Raw genomic sequence first — 24270 nt, 5'->3', positions numbered from 1 at the left:
TGCTAGAACCTACACCATTCCTTGCATCAGAACCTCCAGGAATAGAAACATCAGCTGCTTTAAACACATCCACTCACACTTCTGCTAGAACCTACACCATTCCTTGCATCAGAACCTCCAGGAATAGCAACATCAGCTGCTTTAAACACATCCACTCACACTTCTGCTAGAACCTACACCATTCCTTGCATCAGAACCTCCAGGAATAGCAACATCAGCTGCTTTAAACACATCCACTCACACTTCTGCTAGAACCTACACCATTCCTTGCATCAGAACCTCCAGGAATAGCAACATCAGCTGCTTTAAACACATCCACTCACACTTCTGCTAGAACCTACACCATTCCTTGCATCAGAACCTCCAGAATAGAAATATCAGCTGCTTTAAACACATCCACTCACACTTCTGCTAGAACCTACACCATTCCTTGCATCAGAACCTCCAGGAATAGAAATATCAGCTGCTTTAAACACATCCACTCACACTTCTGCTAGAACCTACACCATTCCTTGCATCAGAACCTCCAGGAATAGAAACATCAGCTGCTTTAAACACATCCACTCACACTTCTGCTAGAACCTACACCATTCCTTGCATCAGAACCTCCAGGAATAGCAACATCAGCTGCATTAGGCAAATCCATACAACCACCATTCGATCTGACCCAGGCAATTGCTCACCCTGCCTACTGACATGATTTGTGAGCTGCCATTTGCTTGCCCTGCTAAATACCAGGCAGTACAACCTCCTCTGCTGGAAGGACAGTTCTTTCCAGGGAGGTGGCTTGCTCCCTCACCTGCATCCCAAGAGGACACCTTCCACAGGTTATTTTTGCTTTGTTCTGGTTCTGCCCAGGAATGAGTTATTCACCAGGGACTTGCATTCCTGTGAGCAAACTTTACTGAGTTCATTTGGGAAAGGGCACACATTCATTAGCTGATCTCTTTTCTGGGAGCTCAAGGCAGAAGGACAGCCCCCAAGGGTCGCAAAACCACGTCTTTCAGCACAGGTCCCTCTTCTGCTGCTCTGAGCTCAGCAGTGGCACCAGAGTGGCCCTGTCCCAAAGGTACCACGTGAAATTGAAGCACAACCTTTTCTTCCTCCACTAAGGATGATTACTCACACAAGCCTGACTACTTACTGCAAAGCATTTATACCTAGATGCCTTTTGCAGCTTAAACCAGATATGAAGGGGGGTTGGTTTGGATTTGTTTGGGGTTTGGTTTTTTGGTTGGTTGGTTGGTTGGTTTTGAGCTTGTTTTTTGGGTTTTGTCTCAGTAAACTGTTTTAAAGCACCCTTACCTCAAATGTAACTGCATAATTGGTTTTTTTTTAATAAGATATTTCTTTTTGTAATGACTCTCCTTCAGGAGGATGTGCCCCTACCTACTACTGGCTTCCACACATGCACAGATCTGCATTATGACTCCCTATATGCTGCTATTCTGATTTTACTCCAAAGAAACAGCTACCTTGAGTGCTGCACACAGACTGACCACAAAGGAGGTCTCAAGCACAGAAAAGAGAGCTCACAGCAGTGCCTCAGTGAGAGGCACTGTGCCCTGCACAGCCCATGGAAATGATATGGTGCACGAAATGAAGATTAAGAGTCAGATACACTCATATTGGGAAACAGACCTGAGCATCCTTCTGAAATACCAGTTCCATCTGAAGAAAGGTTTCCAACAGCAAATTCAGAAATGTTTCTCTTGCTAGGAGCCCCCTTCAGTGTTTGGGATTTCCTGAGGAGCTAAGCTGACAATCACTGGAATAAGTGACTGAAAAAAAGAGAACTGCAGTTGTCAAGACAGGCTCTAACAAGCAGTCTGCTTTCAAGGGCACTGTCTGAAGAGTCCTATCTATCTAGAGTGCCTCTCTGTTTCCTTACTGCCAGTGTCAGAAGAGACGTGATACTCCTCAGCTACACCAGGAGAGGATTTGTCTCCCAGTAACAAGCACTTCATGACAAACACCCAGATCTCCTCACAGCAGGTTTCCTCACCTTTGGTGGCTGGAAAAGTAACAGAGAACATCAAATAACACAGAATTTCTCTTCCCATCCCTTTATCCACCCATAGAAAACCATCAATGGGTCCTGACATAAACTCAGAGCTCACCACTACAGTTTTAATCAAAACAGAACCAAGTTATTTACTATCTATGCTTAGACACCAACTGTGATCACCTGGAAATCGAAGGTGAAATTCATCTAACTTAACTTTAAGTGACAAATACTTATCACACAGTCTAAGCAAGCAGCTGTGATACTTCCCATGGGATATGATGAATCTGGAGCAGTTTCTCCCTACTGGCTGTAGAAGGAGTATAGACAACTACCTTAGATGTCTAAACTTAAGGAGGATATAAAACCCTCTACTCATTAATTAGAACATTGGCTCAATTCTGCACTGTCACACTGCAGTTGTCTGCAAGCTGTATGCAAGCAAAGCTATGGTTGTGCCCATGAGGTCACAAAAAGAAAATAATCAATTACTTGGAAGTTTCCTAGAAGACAGAAGACTTCTGCTGCAAAATGTGTCCACGTATGCCAGGTCAAGAGCTCTAGACACAACCTGAAAAGATGTTTGTTTAAACTGAAGGATACTTGAAAGCAAAACCGTATCAGCAAAAGCTGCAGACACCTAAATGAGATCTGTGACCCAACAAGTATAAGTGAGCCTTGGGCCCATCTGAGGAAGTTGCAGCTATTTCCAGTTCCACACTGTGCTACCCAACAGTACCTCCTGGGAAAATAACTACTCAAGCATCCTTTAAAGCAATGCTGGTAGCACTTCCTATCACAGGTCATACCAAATGTCTTCTCCACTAAGTCACTGGTAACTTTTGAGAGTCAGCAGCTGAAGTTTGGCAAGGCTATGTGGTCAGCATCTGCACCAAGCAAAAATATTTCTGTATGCAGGCACAGGGTAAGATGGCTTTATAATGTATACCTGTGCAATATTGATCTTAAAAATAAAAACAAGAAACACAATGATAAAACTGAAATGGCCTCAAAATTTAATACTATTCCTGACTAATCTAGAATAATTTTTTTTTTTTAAACAATAATAAGGTTTGAATTAACTCATTAACTAGAAGGCAAATTCTGATCCAGGAAGTTGTCTTTTATCTTGATTCCATTTTCAGAACCATCTGGGCATAAATCACACAGATAAACCAATATAAAAAATACGTGGCTATTACTAATTATGGGATACTGCACCCTTTCCCCCACCACCTGCTAGTGATGATACAACATTACTCAAGAACAAAGCTTGATAAACTTGATGAATAATTTCTAGGCTATTTTCTTCAGCTTGGAAATGATCTCTGAGCAGATTTCCTTCCCCACCCCCCTGCATCAAACATGTTATTTAAAATTAGTCATGGTGGTTTGGGTGACTAATTCCTGATCTGTAACTTGTTTACGAGCACTGTGGTACAAGTGTTGGAGATTTGTCATTCAGATCTTTGGTGCAGTTCAGATCTGACATGTAACTCAACAGTGATTTACTCTGAGTGCGTAACAACATGATCACCACCCCAGGATGAATATTTGCAGACTCCAAGCTCACTTTCTACCAACTTGTAATAGTTTCTTACAGTTTGCTGTACTTTCAGAGTCCACTCAGGGAAAGCAGGAACCATGCAGACATGAAGGAAGTTTGTGGGCTGGAGGAAAGAGTGGGAGAGGTAAGGAACTGTCTTACTGCTAGCTTTGAAGATACTCCTGTGAAGCTAGAAACAGAGTCAGCTCTTCCTAGCAGTGCTTCCACACAACGTGTTCACCACTGGACCAACACAGCATGAGGCTTCACAAGCATCTGCAAAGTCAGAGACCTTCTGAAAACAGCTGTTGCCAGCTCTGCTCATCTCCCAGCCATTCTCCTGCATGGGTAAGAATGGCCTCATTGAAGAGCACTAATCCCACAAGAAGTCACACATGTGCACTGAATGAGGGCTTCAGGTTCCACACCTCCCATCCTTTAGCCTCCACCACATGCACCAGTTTCACTTTAAACATATTTAAAAGCACAGCGTAAGTAAAGCACATTCCACACAGGATACAGCCCCCTGAAGTGCAGGAAGAGCATTGCCACGATCCTCCCAGCTGCTTAGACCCAAGTCTACATTTTGGGAGAGAGGTTATCACACTGAAGGTCAAAGGGAGCTACCCCCTTTCCTTGTATGCCCCTTTCAGTGCAGCACAAGAAATTCCTCAGTTTTCATCCCACTCAGCTACATCCATCCCTGTGCAGCCCTCACCTCCTGAGTTTCTAGACATCCTAAGATCGATATTTTTCTTCTTTTTTTCAAAAAAGATAAGCCAAGAGGACAGTTGCTTCTTCTCAGTCAAGCTCCCATGGAAGAGTTAAATCAGCATAGCCAGGAAGGCAAAGACCACTACAAAGCTCTACACTTGAGAGCCATCCCCTGCTAGCTGGCCAACCCATGAGACAGCATGGTCCATGCCAAGTAGCAGTCAGCTCAAGGAAAGAATGAGCTGGGAGCCAAGAGTGACCCCAGGGCAGCAGTGTCCTCCCCCACCATCCCACAGCCTCCAAATGCAGTGAGCAGAACCACATGCTGGTACCAGGATCCTTCAGCAGGCACAGGCCAACAGCAGCCATCAAGTACCCTTTACTGTCACTATCAGTCAGCCCAACTGTGTGTCCCCAGAGGCCTTAGAAATAAAAGTTGCCATCTTCTAAATGCTTTTCTCTGCTGGGCCACCAGCTTTGCACATGGGCTTCCCAACCACCCTCAGACTGTATCGTAGAACTTGACCATCACAAACCCCAGAGCTACAGACCTGCTTGCAACTTCTGGGCATTCCTCAGCTTCAGGTCCATCTTCACATACTCCTCGCTTTTCCCAGGCACATTCTGAAGGATGCTCAAACAGAAGACAGGAACTCCCAGGAGAAGTACTTTCAGACTATCCATGTGCAGCAGAAAGCTGGGAGATAAGTGCTCTGCCTGGGATCAGGAAGTTGAGCCTTGAGACAAAGCACAGTCACTGCAAACCATGGGAGATCACACCTGCTGCCAATCCAGCCTCCACAGGTGGTGACACTATCTTGTTTCTGGAAAATAGCCTTTAGCTTAAGGTGGAGAAAAATAAAAATAACTTGAAAATTACCAGACAGCATCCCTGGGCCTCTATTTTGCAGTAGTTCTCAGTACTTTAAAGGGCTAAATGAAGCTTATGAGAAAGAGCTTCCACTTTCAATACAGAACAGATTGGCCAAAGAGCAGAAGAAATAATTGGAAGCATCTGCAGCATCTGACCCAGCAGACCCTTAAATACACTTTGGGTAACAACATACTGCACCTGAATGCTGTGTGCCTTGCCATACCTCAGTCCACTCACCACACAGGACTGCTGATTTATACACAATAGCACAAACAGACCAGAGGTCCCTCCAGCCTCAAGTTTATCAATGTCTCATCCTGTAAATTTCTAGAACTGCTCTGTTCTCCTGACTGCCCTGCCAGAGGTACTTTGGAGCATGCAAAGATGTGCCATAACCAATATTAAATATAATTATTAATTAAAACACCAGAGATGAGTTAAAGTTCAGGTTTTGCCCTATTAATTATGATTAAAGTACTTTTCACAACTTGCTAGTAGCATTTTCCACATTAATGTAGTGATTTCACTCATTAATTTTCAGCTGAAGTCAGCACTTGGGCTTGCCTTGTAAAAATAAAGGAATAAAAAAAAGAGCAACAAAAGTCACCTTTTCCAATGAAAAGTTATCCTGCAGTTCTGCTCAGGAGTTCATTCAGCCATATGCTGCCAGTTGTCAGTCCTGTCCAGGGGAGATGAAATGCATGGTCAGGTTTCTTACAAATTAATTGAATTCCATTTTGATGGAAGATTTGACTGACAGAGGAGGGAAGAAAAAAAATCCTAAAAGACCAACAGTGGTTGCTTCAGATTTACTCACACGTTCTGCCTGCTTCTCAGTTCTATAAACTAGTTGTGTGCTTGCAAGCTGCTTGGCAAAAAAAAGTCCAGGAAGTTTTTGTCCTGGCATTCCTGGGGTGAAGTGCTCAGGTGTTCACCTTCATGGTGGTGTTTCCCAGCAGTACACTTTGGCTACCTGTCAGGGTGACTCACGTTTACACTTCTGGAGCCTGTATCATAGCCCAGGGAAACATCTAGGACAGCAGGTCCAGGGTGACAGTGTCCATCCTATCTGCTAACTCACTCAAAGGCCTGGCAGAGAGAGCTGAGCACAGCAGGGAGAAGATAGCTCTCCATGAAACAGCACAGGCTTGGAGACCTCCAGGCTCATCTCATTAAGCACCAAGCTTAGAGTGAGAGAAACACTCCAGATGAACATATCTTCTCTTGAGCTAGTTTTTGTTGATCCATAGGTATGAGAACAAGGCCTGCATCAGGCATAGTTTGGCCAGCAGGAGCAGGGAGGTCATTGTACCCCTGGACACAGCACTGGTTAGGCCACACCTTGAGTACTGTGTCCAGTTCTGGGCCCCTCAGTTTAGGAAAGATGTTGAATTGCTGGAGCATGTCCAGAGAAGGGCAACGAGGCTGGGGAGAGGCCTTGAGCACAAGCCCTGTGAGGAGAGGCTGAGGGAGCTGGGACTGTTTAGCCTGGAGAAGAGGAGGCTCAGGGGAGACCTCATTGCTGTCTACAACTACCTGAAGGGAGGTTGTAGCCAGGAGGGGGTTGGTCTCTTCTCCCAGGCAACCAGCACCAGAACAAGAGGACACAGTCTCAAGCTGTGCCAGGGGAGGTTTAGGCTGGAGGTGAGGAGAAAGTTCTTCACAGAGAGAGTGGTTGGCCATTGGAATGTGCTGCCCAGGGAGGTGGTGGAGTCACCATCCCTGGAGGTGTTCAAGAGGGGATTGGACGTGGCACTTGGTGCCATGGTTTAGATAGGCATGAGGTGTAGGGTGACAGGTTGGACTTGATGATCTTTGAGGTCTCTTCCAACCTTCTTGATTCTATTCTATTCTATTCTATTTTAAGATAACATGGGAATTCCTGACTGCTACTACTCCTGTGATGGCACAGCAGGAATACAGGCAGCACTGGGCTACCTCCTCTTCGATGTTACTCTCCAGGAAGATCCAAGCTTCTGCCTTTATTTGCACGATCTCTTTATCCCCAGATCATAACTTATTGTGTCCTCCTTCCCAAGGGAAGCTTTCTTTAACAGAGAATAAATCAAAGTAGGTTTCAAAATCATTTTGGAAAGCAAATGCTACGTCTGGCACCGCTGGGGACTGGCAGCACAGGTTCCACTGGCAGCTAAAGCAGAGTAACAAATGGGAAAGGTTAAAATCCAAAACGTGGAGGAAGGACCTTGGTACTAGGAGCGTGGGCTGTAAATTTGTTTCCAGTTGCTGTGTTTAACCCCAGGAGAAAGCTGAAATTGAAGAACTTGGGTGACTCTGTGGGACTGGGAATAGGACACAAACTGTTGCCTCCAGTTAAAGGCTTGGTCTGCAGCATCAGGGCAGCACTCAGAGGTTTTACCCCAAGCAGTGCTGAGGGAACAGAAATCAGGGTGTGTTTCTGGTCCCAGCTTAGTTTCTTGCTTACATACCTGTCACTAACACTATTGCTTTTAGGGGATACTGGGAACTGTTCTGTAGCTTCCCAGACAGCCCTCAGCACCCACTGCCTGTCCCCAGGGAGATGAGCACCGAGACATCAGACCATTACCTGATTACACTGCCCACTGCATTAGTTTGAATCATAAGGGAAGGGCTGGGTTTGAACTGCTTTTTATTTCCTTTCCTACTTCCCCACCCCCCTTCATTTTGCTCTCTGTGCTGGTCTGAAACCAAACGTTGTGTTGGAGTGTCTCCCCATTCTCCTGGTCTGTTTCATACAACAAAACCAGCCAGACAACAATGCACACAGGGTGATATCCATCTTGGGCAAAGATGTCCTCATGAGGCACCAGGTGAAAAGCTCTGGTCTTCACTACAAATTGCAACCTACTGTAAGAGGGCCTGGGGGGAGAAGGAAAGAGACGAGACTAATCTAATCTGTTAGACCTCTGCTGCAGCTGCCTACCTATTATTGGCTTGGGAAAATACTGCCAACATGCCCAACTCTCCAGCCAACTCAGTCTGTGACGTTACTCCTACTTGCAGCGTTGCTCACAGTCCAGGAAGTCTGTATTCAGGCCACTGAGCCACCACCAGCATCTGGCCCACAAGAAAGACTGGTTACTTCAGCAAGCAGAGCATCACTGACTACCACTACCAGCAAAGAAAATTTAACAAGTGATTAGCTTAAGAAGAGACTCAGAGATGCTGCAGTTCCAACACAGACTAGGCAAGAGCTGCACCAGTCACATTAGTGAAGGAGCTTAGACTAGGTGACACTTATGTTCTCAGCTGAGCAAAGATCCACCAAAAGACAGAGTATTTGTGTGATGCCATCCTCAGCTCCATAAATTCCTCCTTTCATGCTGGCCATGTGAAGTGCATCCCCTGCCCAGAGACCTCACCCCTACCACCAGTCGCTCTTAACCTGCAGAGCCACTGAAAATGACAGGAAGACAAGCCACACACAAGAACTATGAGGAACCTGGCATTAAAAAAAAAAATTACACATATATATGTGTATAAAATAATTTTTTTAAGTAGTTTGGCTCCATTTGCCAGAGCAATAAAAGCCCACCTTCCCACAAAGTTTAGGGAACTAAACTGAAAACCAGGAGAGAAGGGAAAAAAAAAAAAAAACCCTGCAGAGAAGGGCAGCTGAGTTTGGAAAAGTCAGATGAGAGAGCAAGTCTTTGGCAAAAGAGGTCTCAGCTTATGTCTCTATAAGCCAATTCCTGCTAATGGCCAAAAAATAAAGGTGTAGTGGAGAGAATAGGAAGGAGTAGGAGCAGGAGGCCACAGATCCTGCAGTAGTGAGGCCAGAAGTCTTGCTGATGCCCCAAGCATCAAGGGCAGATAATCTACAAGACAGGAAGCACTGCAAAGAGATACTTGGCAATCTAGCCACCAGCATCTACCCTCTGCTTCCCACATCCTATTACCCATATCTCTCCAAGATGAAAACAACCACTTCTAAGGAGCTGACACACACCAATGTGAGACTGAGTATTTTCCATGTGGTAGTCATCTAAGGAACCCATACAAGACCTATGCAAGATGCTTGCTGTCATGGTGCCCATGCGGCACACACAATGCACTCCTCAGTGTACAAAAGCTGCCTGTCTGTATTTTACCTACCTGTCACCCATCCAATTGTCCTATACCAGAGACTCCACCTGTGACCCCTTGCATGTCAAGGCTGTAGAGACAAGGTCTGCCCCTCAAAAGCTCATGCTCAGAAACAACCTAAAGTGTCTCATTTTCAAAGTACTTGAGGCCACACACACCTTTGACTATGAACCTGGTCTTCTCCAGGGCTTTACACACAGAGGGCTTCTCAAGAGGCAGAAAGTCATCAGAACAATTTGTTCTTGGGGAGAACAGTCCTGGTCATAGGAGCATCCAGATTTCACTAGCACAGTTCCCATTCAGTTAAGAGCATTGCTGACCACCGATCTATAAACCACACATCCATGCTCTAAAGACAGTAACAAAGCTTGAAGTGCTTGCAAGCCACAAACATTACATGGCATGCATTGTTTATTTAAAAGCATCACAAGGTTCTCCTCTGTGGGATTAACTGCCTGCTCAGTGCTACAAGCAAATGAGAAGCCCGGATCTCTGCTGACCCCAGAACACTTAGAGCAATCAGTAACTGCTAAATGAGGACTGTTCTCCATTTTACTTTCCCATTTTACCTTTCCACACAGTTTTCCCCCCTACACAGCTCCCAGTGCCCCAGCAAGATGACATAAGTCTTTCCAGGTCCTTAAAAGCATTTTTACAGACCTATTTTTATGTCTACTAAAGTCACCTTGTTAATTGTGTCTTCCTGGCTTCCTCAGATGACCACTGCAGAGGATGACTTCACTTTGGGGAGGGATTTGGCTGTTTGTATGGATATTCACACAGCACAAAAAGATTAGGAGAACAAACACCTCCAAAATGAGTCCTGATGCTTTATTACACAAGGTGTTAACATCAGCAAGGATGTGTTTTGGTGCTCAGGACTCTGTGAGGACCTGTGCTGGCAAGGAAGGCTAAGTAAAGAGCACATGCTCAAGGTGATACTGCAAACATGGCATCTTAACCTCCTTACCATCTTCCCTAACAGCCAGGGACACGCAATGCATGACTCAGGTGTCAGAGTCAAGCCCTCTACCTGAGCTGATTTTAAACCGCCTTGAGCTGGAATGAATACAAGCCAGCCAGAGCAGGAGGGAGCCTGGCTAGCAACACCCACCTGGGGAGCAGGGCAACTACCTGACAAGTTCCTTATGCTGGTCTCTTCTGCTGCAGCCATGTTGCTGGCAGTAAATTAATTTGTCCCAACAAAATCCTCTTGGGGAGGACAGCATAAACCACACTTGTTCCTCAGGTGACACCCTCAGCAGACCCTGTGATGCCACTGCTTATCTGCCCTCAGACATCCTGATTCAGCAGGGCAGATCTCCATTCACCAAGGCAGCTGGCAGGTTTGTTTCTTAACTTACCTACCCTTCTGGGAAAGTTTCAAGCCTCCTAACTCTTGCTGTCAGCTATAGAGATAATTGGAGTTATTGTTTGCTGCAGCAAAGCACTTGGACCTGCTTGTAAGAGGGCAGAGCTACTGTCCTGGGGCAGAAGAGCAGGGCTGCAGGGCAGTGCACAGAGCTTTTACTTTCAAGGCACGCAGAGAAGAGCAGGGAAGTTATTCCTCCTGTGGCTTCCCCTTTACAGCTCTCATTTGAGGGATGACAGTGCATTTTCTGCAGCTCAGCTTTATCAGAACCAGGTCAGACAGTCGCTGGCTGCTGTTCCTTGCTGTGATGTTACAGCAAGAGAGAGAAGAAGGAAGCCAAGCAAAGGGTGGTAGGAAGATGCCTTTCACACACCTTTATAAAGGGCCCTGGCACCAGGCTGGGGAAGCACTGCCAGATCTTGCCTGACTCCAGTCTCAGGAGATTTGTTAGGTCACTGCTTCTCAGTTATACAAAGCAAGGACAGACATGAAAGGCTTAAAAATACCTTTCCATAGGTCAGTATTGCTCCTTCCTCTGGGTTACATCTCAGCTTTTCTGTTCTCTCTATGAATTTATTCCCCAACTAATGTTTTGTTATGGCACTTAACTCCAAGACTAAAATAAGAACAAGTCTGCAGAAATGAGGACAGGCATGCTGAAGAAAATGCAAGAGAACAAATCTTCCCTCTTCAGCTAAGAAAACTTTCTGAAAGACTCCATTTGGAACCAAAGTTGTAGTATACCTGCTACAGTTCAAAGAATGCTTAAGGTGATGTGAAATGCTGACAGGAGAGGCACAATTTTACTTTAATCTCAGTTATTTCTTCATGCAGAAAAGGTAAAGGTGGCATGGAAAGTTTCACCTGAAATGGCTCTGCTCTGACAAAATCACAATGAACCCAACCCCTACCCAACAAAGCAGCAAGTGTTTGGTAACCCCACAGAGCTATTCTTCATTAGATGTCATGGCACACAACAACTTCTGCCCTGAGCACAGGATCCAGCTCTGACAAAGACATCCTGAAAAACTCACAACCCTACTCTGCTCTCTTATTGCCACAGGAAAACAACACTCAGCATCTGACCTCTCCAGATATTTTTTTTTTTCTGATTTGAATACAAATTTTTTTCTGATTTGAATATAAATCTCCAGTTTGGATGCATTCAGCCTTAAGAGCTGTCTTTAACTACCTTAACTACCTTCCACTACCTTTTCTCTCACTCACTTAGTCCAAGGCTAACAGGAGTACTTCTCTGAAGTATTTTTCACACTGGCAAAATATGGAGGGAAAAAACCAGATCTTGTTTGAAGAGGCATCCTCAGCAGCAACGAAAAGATCTATGTTCAAGGGGTATTTACTGGTTAGAAACAAAAACAAACAAGGAAACAAACAAAACCCAAGCAACAGCTGGCTGGTCTGTGCTGTGCAGATCAGAGATTTTTCAATGGTTTCAGACTGCAGCTGCCACGAGTCCAAAGCCACTGTTGTTACAAGGAAAAAATAGGAAAAAATTTAACAATGGAGGCACACCAGCCCAAAGCTAATTAACAACATGGGGCTCACTACAGCAAGCACACTTTGGCTAAAGGCAGGGAAAAGCTGGTATTAGTAGTGATTGCTGGTATTAGTACTGATGGTTTATGTCTGTTTACACTTAGGCTCAGAACAACAAAGCACACACAGAAAATAAAAAAGAAGCACCCCAGGATTAACACCCCAGGAATTGTTGCACTTCCCATTTTCTCCTATTCCTCTGCAAGGTAACCCAGACCTCTGATGTGGCACCATCAGCTGTAAGCTCCACACCTCCTCAGAGGTTCAGAAGGACCATCAGCTGAGATTCTTCCTAGCAGCTGGAGCTGAGCTTCTTCCTAGTAGCTCTGTGAGTGCTCTGTTTCCTAATCACAGCACTAGAAGCATCCAAGTCCTCTCTACATTTTCCTGTAAGAAAAATAAGTGAGCCACGTTCCAACTAGCAACAGCCAAAGCTTCTCCAGCACTTCTTGCTTAATTTCATCTCCATGTTGTAGTGACCTGCCATGCCTTGCCTGCATTGAAGGCAGTTGAGTGGCTGGATCCCTTAAGAGATATTGGCTTTCAGTGCAAGATGAGCATCTCCAATTAGCAGCACTTACCAGTTCCATGTGTCTCAGTGCCCAGGGGAGCCAACTGTCAGAACAGCTCCAGCTGTTTTAATAAAGCTCAAACCTGCTGTCTAAAGGTTAGTCCCCTTCTAAACCACACTCAAACACTTTAGGTGGCCTGGCTTTGTGGGTCACTTGCACAAGGGACTCCCTCAACCCTTCAGGATTTGGTGGCACAAAGCGAATAAAGACACAGAGCTGGCAGGGGCAGTCCCACAGCCTTGGGAGGGAAAGGTGAGGAGCACCACTGCCAAAAGCCCTCCAGCAGCTCAGGAACACATGTGGTAAGTGCTCTGATCCAGGGTACAGTGAGCAGGTCTGACGACACCAAAGAAGAGTTTACAGGATGCAGTGGGAGCTGGAGACATGAAAGAGGTGACCTGCGCACAACAGCAAGAGCTGAACACCTCCATGCAGTTCTATCAGAGTGGAGATCAGCTCTACAGGCCACCTCCCCTCTGCCTTCACCTGGGCAGGCCAACCCAAGAGTCCACATCCCTCTCAGTCCTCCAGCTCCATGGTGCAACACCTGTGGACTTAGGCAGGGTGGTTTGCCTTCGGACTAGCAGGTGCATTGCTGCAGGTCTGTCCACCCACTCAGGGCCAGCTCTCCACTTGGCTCTTCCATTTGTCACCAAGCAGAGAAGCAAACATCAGCAGGCTCAGATGGCTACAAAGCTATGCTGAACTTGGCCTGGAGAGCTCAGAGTGAGGGACTTTGACTCCTTTTCTAGAGCTAACTTGCCCACTCTTTGACATGTCTGTCTGCAGGAGGTCAGTTCAGGACAGCACAGGCAGGAGCAGTCATCTCCCTCTCCAGCAGGAAGCAGTTTCTTGTTCTGTCAAGACAGTTCATTAGCATAACACTGTGCCACTTCATTAACATACAGTTCAATGCCAGCAAAGTCAGCCTTTAAAGCTTTCTTCCAGCAACTGTCCTCCAGCACAATCTCTTCTACAGGTTCCTTTGCCGTCCTCCCTGTAGACACTTCCTCACCGTTCTTCTAGTCACTTGTCATCTTCAGGCAAGTTTACAGTTTACTAGTTACTAGTCCTGAAGTAAATACTCATCTAAATGAAGCTTGAAGAAAAGACCCTTGCCAGGCAGTGCAAGGGAAGGCTCACCAGGCTGCAGCAGCCACCATTCATTCTCTGGAAGCACTTCATGGCAGCACAAGGCAACCCTTGAAACACTTGGCCCCAGAGCTGTAGAACTGGGGCAGGTTAACTGGATAGAGGGAAGGCTGAGCTGGGAAGCCCATTTGTACCTGCTAGGTATTGACCCAGCATCCCAGCAGGAAAAGAGCAGACACCTGCAGCTGGCTCTCTCTGTGCTGGGACCAAACACAGCAGCATTGAAAACTGCTCTCATTCAGAATGTTTCCTGTGCATAGACATTGGCCTGGGGCAACACAGCTTCCACTGACTTCTGAAGAGAGGATCAGGGTTGAATTTTTGAAAGCACAATCACATCATTTGCACTGCAGCATCTTATAAAGAATACCTCAGTGGATGAGCAGAGAATACTGCAGTTCATCTCATGATGTCCTGCACAATACAGACCAATACTTAGCAAACTGGTGCACGATGTAACCACAGAGATCCTGGGCTAGATTAGAGAAAGGGGGGTGCCAATCATAAGAGAATCAGGTGCAACCTCTCAGTGAAATGCCATCCTCCCCAGTCCATCTCACATCTCAAGCACAGAGCATTCATCCTAGTTCAGACAGGCAGATCCTTAGTGCAGCATTTACACTTCTCAAGGTCTTTGCACCCATTTCTCTTCTTTCTGGTGTGAAAACAAGAGTCAGAGGTAAAAGTGGGGCAGCATCTGAATGCAGAGAATGGCAGCACTTGCACACAATGGGACTGGAGAGGCTTTCAGCTGTTTCTGGATAGACCAGGGTGGCTGTTGAACTATCAATTCCAGTGCCTCAGAGCCTAAGTGGAGCAAGACTGGATGTTTTTGAGACAGTGGCCTTGACAAGACTGTTATTTGTTTTTCCTTTACCCTGAAGCACCAGGACATACGTGCTGTGCAACATCCTGCTGAGGCTAATGCAGCTGCCAGACACCAACACCAGCACTCCATGGGGAAGCCAAGCCATTTGTGCTCTCCTTGGAGCCTCTGTTGCCACACCAGGATAAGCACCTGGTGCTCAGCCTGGTTTTGCTAAAGTACCACCTGCTGTCCAACCTGCCACCCACAAGCAAGTTCCTAGGGACCTTAGGATCAGCTCATTTAACTCAAGCCTTTTGTACAGACATCTGCAGTGCAGCTCTCCAGCAACAAACCACAGTGTCCACCACTGCATGCTGGCTTCTTAAGAGTGACAGTGGAGGATGGCATCTTTCTTGTGCTCCATGCCTCACCAAGCTGAAGGATCACCTTCCACTCCTTGATGAAGGCTGAGATGGGGGAGATACATTTCCTTGGTCTATAGAACTGACAGAAAGCTTTTCATTCAAGGGGATGCAAGGAGTCAGAGCTGCCCTGGGTTTAGCCTCTGCTAAGACAGGATTACACATTAAGAACCAACAGTAATTTATCATTGCGAGACTCTCGCTGCTCATGCTGCCCCTGAGGAGCAGATGAAGGGAAACTGGCCTGTGACTGATGTTAGCCATGCTGATGCCTAGAAGGCTCAGAATCTAAAGATATGCACACACACAGCACAGGTGCCTGCATGGAGGAGGACAGGTTGCAGGACCATCCTCTGGTAAGTAAGCTCTCTGTGCTTCTCAGAAAGCAGAACAGCAAGGGAGTATCCACAAGGGTTTCCCCTGGGGTCTCATTTGAACATTGGTTTCCCTAAAGCTAAGGCTCCTATGCATCAGTGCATTTGCAGAGAGAACTGCACAGCAGAAGGAAGACCTCAGGCAAGTTCAGCCAAGGAGGTAACACCCAGCCAGCTGAAAATCCCTTGGAAAGATTTGCCAGCCTGTGTCAGTGACACCAGGCAGGGCTAAACACTGCCACCAGCAAGGAAGGAGTTCTGATTTCAGTGTCTCTTCTGCACTCTTCAGATGAAATAACCTTTTGGTATGAGGATGGGTCAAGTCCATCTGATCAGTTAGGGGCTAGGCAAAGAGCAAAGTGGGAAGAAAAGATGACAAAAGAGTGCCAATTATTTTTTCAGCTCATTGCAGATTTTCTCCAGCCCCACCCAGACCTCTAGCTCTTGCCCTTGCAGCTTCTATCATTTTTCCTCACCATCATGCGTCACTTTTTATCACTCCTGCCATTTGGTTTCTCAAGCTCTCCTTGTCTAATCAGTGAACACTTTATCTGTCTCTTCCCAAAACAAAGTCTCAGTGAACAGTTTTGGAAGAGGTGCCAAGAGCATATCTTCCTGCTGACAGGCAAAGTCTGAGAAACTGCCTAATCATGGTCCTGATACCCTATATGACAGCCCAGTCACTACCTTAACTTATAGTTTCTGGCATTAAAGAGATAACATATGTTTGAAAAAGCTTCTGATGCCAAATCTCAGGCAGCATCTCTAACTCCAACTGCCAAAGCCTGTGCTTGCTCATCCATTGTTATTCCTTGTCATACATCCTGAACTGGAAGTCAAAAAGCTAAATAATCATGCACAGACAGCAACAGCAGCAACTGCTCCAAATCGTTGACATGCTTTACATTTTTAGGAAGAAATGAAGGTGCCCTTCCCAGGGGGAGAAACCAGGATGGGAGTCAGGTAGGGCTGGGGTTGGTGCTGGGTAAGCAGGAACAGCCAGTGGGCAGACCAGAGGGCTTTTCCCTCAGAGGGATTTTCCATAGACAGACAAGCTGGAATCAGAGGTAGAAAAGCTTACCCAAGAGTGTAACAAGATGTTACCAGTATCTGCTCACAGTATTAGAATGGGTAACAGGGTAATGTATTTATATAATAACCACCTGAGTTTTGAGTAGTACACTAGGAGTAACCACACAGTCTTCACACTGCCCAGACTCCTCACTGGCAGCTCTGGGGCTGGTCCAGCTCAGGCTGCAGCCAGCAGCACAGATGTGGAAGATGTACAGTCTCTCCCTTCAGGTCACCCTTGGTTTCCCATCTTGATAACCACTCAGCACTGCTGCAGACAGCATCTGTGGGGGCAGTTAGGTACACACAAGTATTTCTAGATCCACCAGGGAAATATCAAATCCTGCCATGACTGCACTCCTGTCTGCCACGTGGCTTCCCCTTTTCTGGAGCCCCTCCTGCAGCCAGGACAGTGGGAGCAGCTGGCAGACTCCCCTGGGTTTAGAAACTCTGAATATCCACCCTGGAAACTATCCCCAGCCAATACAGTCTGGCAGGTCCTGTGACACTGGACACCAAGGCTTCAAATCAGACACTAAGCTGTGCTAGGTGGAGCAGACTGTACAGATCAACAGCAATACTTGCTGAAACAGATGCATGTGTGAAGATTTGGTTCTCATCCAAACCAGAACATCAGTTTGGACAAACCCAGCCACTGGGAAAAGCTCAGCACTAAACTATGTATGTCATTTCCACCTGGGCTGTCACTGTAGAGCTCCTCAGCATTCCCATGGCACTTGTGTACTCACAGAGGCCACCCTTAAGTCTGCCCCCTGACACTTTCAAACGTGAGTGCAAACAGCAGGAGCTCAGCACAGGCTCTGTTAGCCTCCACACAGCCTGCCTGCTCTCTACCCTTCTTAGGCTGAAAATATATCCAGTCCTAGAAAGCTGTTCTTAGTTTCCACCAGTGAAAATCAGAGGACATTGAGCTCCACCACCTGACAGGCCCTCACCAGCAGCCTCTGATGAGCCATCACTGAGGAGCAGCAGTGAGATGAGCACAGCACGGAAAGCTGCAGCTGACTCCCAAATGAGGATGCTCAATGTATTGAGCTGCAAGGCCACACCAGCCCACGTACTGCTGGGACTCCTGAGCCCCCAGCCCCAGGACTGTGTGCACTTCCCAAAGGAGCCAATTAATCCTATCCCCTGCACTACAAACTCCACTGCCCTCCAGCAGCAGGCCAGCCCAGCTGCACTCTGCTGCCTTTGTTCCTGATCATCACAGTGTTAGCAAGGGGCAACAAGCAGGCAGCAATCATTGATCCTGCAACAGAAGAAATGTTTTACGTGTGTTTGTTCTCAGAACATAATAGTAAATTTTAATCAATCACTATTCAGCTATAGCAATTGTATTTTAATTAGTTTTTATAATTAGTCTCACTTTTCCTGCATGCAGCCTATTATCCCTTCCTACTCCCAGCACTGTTTTTTTTCCCCACTACTTTACACTTGGGTTTTACAGAAGTGTGATGTTAAATATTTACAACCAAAACTCCCCCCAGAAAGTATTGGTTTCCAATTTCAAAAGCTACAGGTTTCAGTGAACACTTTGATTAAAATTATATTTTAATAAAAAAATATTTCAGGGGGGGAAATAAATAAATAAATCTTCTAGCAGTAGCTCTTCCTGCAGTTACTGCTTGCATCAGTGTTGCTGTGCCCACAGCAAGTTCTCTGGGCACAGGCTGGCTTTGAGCAAAGCCCTAGTTTAGAGCAAAGTAACACAGGATGAGAAGAGATTAAAAGGGCACAAGTGGAAAGATGACAGAACAGGTAAAAAGGAAAACTTCTGCTTCCCACTGCCACAAGCTGCTGACAGAAGAGCTGATTCCTCAGCAAGACCACAGCAGTGCTGGTGAGGGATGGAAGTGTTATGTGCCTGCTTGGGTGAACCCACAGCTGCTCCAGGCATGCTGGGACCTGTCCCCCACACTGCTTGGTGGGGAAGAGAGGAGAAGCTCCAAGGGCCAAGGCAGGAAGGGCAGGTGAAAGGCAGCTCTGGTGTTCAGTTACCCAGAGCACAAATGGTGCACATAGCCTCGCTGCTAGGAAAAGATGTGCAGACTCAAGCTGGGGCAGAAGATACCCCAGTAGAAGATACACCTGAGCAGCTCTCCTTGGGTCCCTCGGGAGGCACTTGCTGGTTCTCTAGTCTTGCCTTTGCCATCCCTTCGCTTCTAATTCAATGGTGCCACCTAGTGCCACCAGCCCTGACACGGGACAGCCCGGATCTCACTGCAAAGTGATGCCTTACTTGCCTTCTTGTGGGCAGACTGGCTTATCCCTGGGGTCCAGCCAGGCCAGGTGTCATTGTGGATCTTCTGCAGACAGCCCACGGTGGGATGGGTTTCATCACCCACTGTCACACTGGTGAGCAGGCAACAGAGCCTTCAGCAACTGCTCCCAAGCTCTGAGGTCCAGGTCTCAGGGACTTGCTCTAGAGAGGGCAGCTGGGGAGGAGTTCTTGCTCACTGCAAGGGCTTGACTGTAATCTGGCTTCACAGAATCATAAAATGTTAGGGGCTGGAAGCGACCTTGAGAGACCATCTAGTCCAACCCCCGTGCCAAAGCAGGATCACCTGTACCAGGTCACACAGGAACTCATCCAGGAAGGTCTGGAATATCTCCAGAGAGGGAGACTCCACAACCCTGTTCCAGTATTCTCTCACCCTCACAGTGAAATAATTCTTCCTCCTGTTTCCACGGAACTTCCTCTGCCTCAACTTCCACCCACTGCCCCTTGTCCTGTCACTGGGCATCACCCAGCAGAGCCCACCACCTGCCTTCACCATGCTTTTCCCGAGAGGAGAAAGGAATCATGTCCCATCAGTACAACTCAGCCAAGCTTACACCTTGCATGCTCCCAGGAGCCAGTCACTGCTCACAGCCCTCCAGGAGGATCACAGCTCATTTGCCACCAGAAATCAGATCAGACACAAGCAACAGTCTAAAAGGCTGCCTCACAGGTCTGAAAGCCTCTAGAATGTGATTTAGCCATCAGACTTCCCCACATCAGAGGTTTAACATCTCTAACAGGGACTGTAAGGATGGAATTTCAGGGCCAGTGCAGACATGCTGAGCCAAAAGGAATTCATGGTAACACCAGGAGAGAAGAGACTCTCCAATGGGTCCATCTGTGGGAGGTCTCACATGTGACAAACAGTCATCTGCTCTGATGAGTACAGTGGCAGAGCCACATCAATAATGACAGTTTCTCCAGGACTGTAAACAACATCAATCCTGGATGCATTAGCCACAATCCCAACCACCAGCTCTGCACAGAACATTGGGTGTGCAAGCTAGCTCTAAAGCTTTGCGTGACCTAGACCCTGTGCAGAGACTCTCTAGATGTCAGTGTTTCTTTGCACAGGCAGTGGCCAGATCCTGAAAGCCAGGAGGCAAAATGAAATCTCAGCCCCATCAGGGCCAGAGCCATGGCCCACCAATGCTGCTCTAAGGGCAGAATGAAAGCAAGAAGATGAGGCAGCCTGCTTCCCCTGAAAGCTGTGCTGTGGGATAAAGGCTGGCTTAGGTAAAAGTTACTGCTCTGTACCCTGCTGAGCAGATTCTTTCCTCTGGTCTTATTGTGCTGCAAAGCTGGAGCTCAAAGGCCAAAGGCAACAGAACAGAAGAAAGGAGACTGGCTGTCTGGCTGAGCTTTTCCCCTGCCACACAAGTACAACAAAACCATCACCACTACCAGGGCTCTCCCTCCCTCTCCCCTCAGCCCAAGAAATCAAGGATAACTTTAACAGACATTTGTTTAAAGGCCTTCAGTATGAAAGCCTTTTCTAAAGGCAATAAGACTGCAGCCACTGGGAAAATATCATGCAGGGATACAGCCAAAAGAGTCTTCCTGTTCCAAAGTGTGACCACACATGCATCCAGGTAATTTCAGCTAAATGAAGGTGAATTGATCTCAGCATCATTTCCTCAACACGGAGGTGGGGATCAAATTGTACTGTCAGCATTAATTAGTGGATCTGGTCACTTGATAGTGCATTTATTCAAGGGTCCTCCTGAGTTTCTTGAAAAGCAGCCTAGTCTCTGCTTTTTGGGGGTGCACATGACCTGAAAAGAAATCACTTAATTTCATAGCCTTGAGATACATAGCCTCGGGTTTTGATAAGAGAAGGAAGTTGGATCTAAAAGATGAGGTATTCAGATCAACATTCTGGCCAACCAGCACAGTGGTGTCAACTCACAGATCAGTGTCCAAGCTGCTTTATAGATCTCATAGTAATTGGATTTGATCAATGCCCGAGAGGCTGTTCATAGCTCCTGTGCACCACAGCTCAGCGATGTTTCCTGGAGACAGGAGCCATACATGCCTTGCAGGTTGCTGGGCAGAGGCATCATGAACTACATTAAAGTGAATGTGAATGTCCAAGTATTTATTTTAATGTATCTTTTCTATTGTCATCTTAAGCACTGTTACTATTCAGGCACAGCAAATCCATGGTGCAGTGCAAGCAGACTGCAGGGAGACAGTGCCCACATAAGCTGGCACACAGGGAGCACGAGGAAGCCACATGAGCAGGTCAGAGTGTTTGTGCAGGTCTGTGCTCAGGAAAACAGCAATCTGAGCAAGGCAGAAAACACCCTTCTGCTGCTGCTCCCAGCACACCCCTGCCACATCTGCTGTCTGCATTACCACCACGCCAGGATTAATGTCATCATAACCCAGCATCATACCATGGCAAGACTAGACACCAGGGTGCTCACAACGTGTTTGGGGCTAGAGAGGGGGGAACAGACCTGACAACCCCATCCCCCCCTTCTACAGGCAAGTGGATGTCATAGTGCAGTGTGTCACAGCAAACCTCTGGCCAGCAGCTTCTGACCCCACCAGACACAGGCCTCACCCAAATCACGCACAGCACATCTCCAGCGTGCTCCCGAGGCTGACAGCTTCCTCTGTCTCCCCAAGGCATCAACCAGGCTGCAGACACTGCTGAGCAAGGCTTCACCAGTGTGCAGGGGAAACGGTGCCACCTTCTCCAAGCCAAGGTGAAGGAGCAGCTCACTGCCAGGGCAGGCTGCAGGGAGCAAGGAGAGGAAGGTCCCTGCACTCCCCTCTTTAGCCTGGAGCCAGTCTCACCTGGCTGTGCTGCACTCTCGGCGCTTTGGTACTAAACACGGCTGCTGTATATTCCCCAGGCTGCAGCAGCGCGCTTGCACTCTTGAAGACGCTGTTGTCCCCTCTGCCACCGAGGCCGTAGGACACGAGGTGGCACTCGCTGCCCTTCCGCAGGTCACAGCAGGCAGTGGCTGCTCCAGCCCGCAGTGCCTTGCTGCTCTCTGCTGCAGACTGCGCGGCAAAACCACCTCTGGCACTCAGGAGTTGCCCGCTCTTTGGCTGCTGATACAGCTCTCTTGGGAGAGCAAGCCCTCTGAAGTGCACATTCCCAGCCCCCCTGTCTGCTGCCAGCCAGGGCCACTTCCCTCAGATCCTTCTGAAGCCAAGCCAGGAGGTTAGGCTGGTGAGATATGGAGCATTACTAACCCTTCCCAGGAACATATCTCTGTGCTCAACCAGAAGAGCACAGGCTCTGTGAATCTGTGGGGATTAACAGGCAGATATTTATTTACCCTAAAGCCAGCAGCAGCTCTCAGTGCAGCCTCAAAACTCCTGCTAGCCACAGCTGTGTCAGGTAGCAGTGTTTGAGCACTGATGGCTCCACCTGTGCACTCGCTGAGAGGGAGCACAGACTCTCCAGCCCTTATCAAAGGAAGCTCAGATTCAGTTCATCTGTCTTTCAGTTCATCTTTCTTTCAGTTCATCTTTCTTTCAGTTCAGCTTTCAGCTTTTCAGATCATTCTTTGGCAGCCCCAAAAGATTACTTGATTTGTTTGTGAAGTGTTTTGAAAGTATCAAATCTTTCAGAAGGATATCAGCTTTAAATGAAGAAAGTAGGCAAACTTACCTATGTTGACCACAACAGTCTTTCAAAATCATGAACAGCTCATATTGCACCACAGCTTTCATGAGGGGCCCCACAAGTGTCTGGTGAGATGCTGAGTGCTCAGCCCAGAGCACATCCTCAAAGCAATTCCCCCACGGTCAAGGGGAAAGCTCTCCACCACTTGCAAATTAGCCAGACAGCATCAGAGGGAGAACAACTTTCTAAAGTCATGCAGAAACTGCAATTCAGCTGCACGGGGAGCAGGGAGTCTCAAAAACCTCCTCTGTATGCATGTGTTGAGCTTTTGGTGACATTGCAGCACCATCTGTTGGAAATGCATTCGAATTGGCCAGCCTGCACTTCACCTTCCCAGCTGATGCTGAGACAGGCACAGCCCACACCATGCTTCCATGCATGAGCAGGCAGTTTGGGAATAGAAGCCTTCATGCCCCAGCTTACCCAGGTGCTTACCAATCACAGGCTGGGAAACATGTGTTTCCCTGGGCAAGGCAACCTCCTGAAGTCCCACCAAATGTGATGTGCACCCCACTCCTGGGTGCTTCCTCCTGCTGCTGAACCTGGTGACTGCACCAACATGAAGACATGAACATGGTCCTCAGCAGTGAACTGTGAAACTAAGGAGAGGCCTGAAGAAGAGCTGTGTCACAGAGAGATCATTATGCTCCACAGCCAAGCTCCAAGCTGCACAGACAGCAGGCTCATTGGAAATGGCAGAGATGTATTTTCTCTAGGGACAAAATTTGGCCCTTTGTGACCACATGGCTGGTCACAATGCTGGGCTTTACACCTGCAAAGGTTGGCACAGGTTAGAGCACATCAAGTATATGTGCCTTATGTCTTTCCCATGGGAGATATCTGATTTCTTGCCTACAACACAGTAGGACAGCCGACTGGCACAGACCTCTCTGCTCTCCCTTCCTGCCAGCAGGCACAGTGCCATTACACCAGTGAGGCAGTGGTGATGCCAGAGCAAGAGTGTTACCTACAGGGTAAGGTGAGCATGCTCCAGTGGTGAAGTCCTCTGTGTGCACTGAGAAGAGTCCACATTTGGATTTGGGATGATCACCTACAGTCTGCCCAGGCAAGCCTGATCTTCATTTTCACACAGAAAAACCTTTCTCAGTTCCATGTGCCAGCTTCAGGGATTTCAGAGCTGTAGATCCTGCCCTGGGGGCTGAGTTCCTGCAGCTGGAGCCCATGCTTCACTGGGCATTCCTGCCCATGCCCTCTCTGCCTTGCACACACTGCATGGTTAAACAAGCCCCCGTTCCTCTCCCCCTCCCTCCGCTGCAGTGGCAGGGCTGGCCATGCCATGTGTCCTGCAGCTCAGGGAGGGCATTTCTGTTGCAAACCTGACAAAAGAAGCAGCTTTCCAAAGACCACATCATATTAACTGGGGTGCTTCATGGCCTCATTCCTCCCCAGTGCTTGCAGTGGCATTACCATACGGTTGCTGCAGGCCATCCAGCACAGGGGCTGCAGCAGGATTCCTGCTTCACTTGCTCTGAGTCAGGAGCACCTGGGGATTGCTGGACAGATCAAACCATGACAGACTTGGTGACCTTTCTTCTGCTTCATTCCTGTCACCTGCTGAACACAGGCTCCACTGATACAGATTCCTTCCTTTCCAGTATTACCATTTTATGTAATTGGCCACGTCAAAAGAGCCCTTATATAACCACAGCCACCCCAGGCACATGTCTGGAAACACATGCGTGCCTCCCCTCTCTGTCAATTGCAATCTTTTGCACATGGGTGGATCCAACTCTTCTCCAGGAAATACT

This window comes from Indicator indicator, chromosome 22 (genome assembly GCF_027791375.1).
Source record: "Indicator indicator isolate 239-I01 chromosome 22, UM_Iind_1.1, whole genome shotgun sequence".
Taxonomy (NCBI): domain Eukaryota; kingdom Metazoa; phylum Chordata; class Aves; order Piciformes; family Indicatoridae; genus Indicator; species Indicator indicator.
This window is presented reverse-complemented; position numbering follows the sequence as displayed.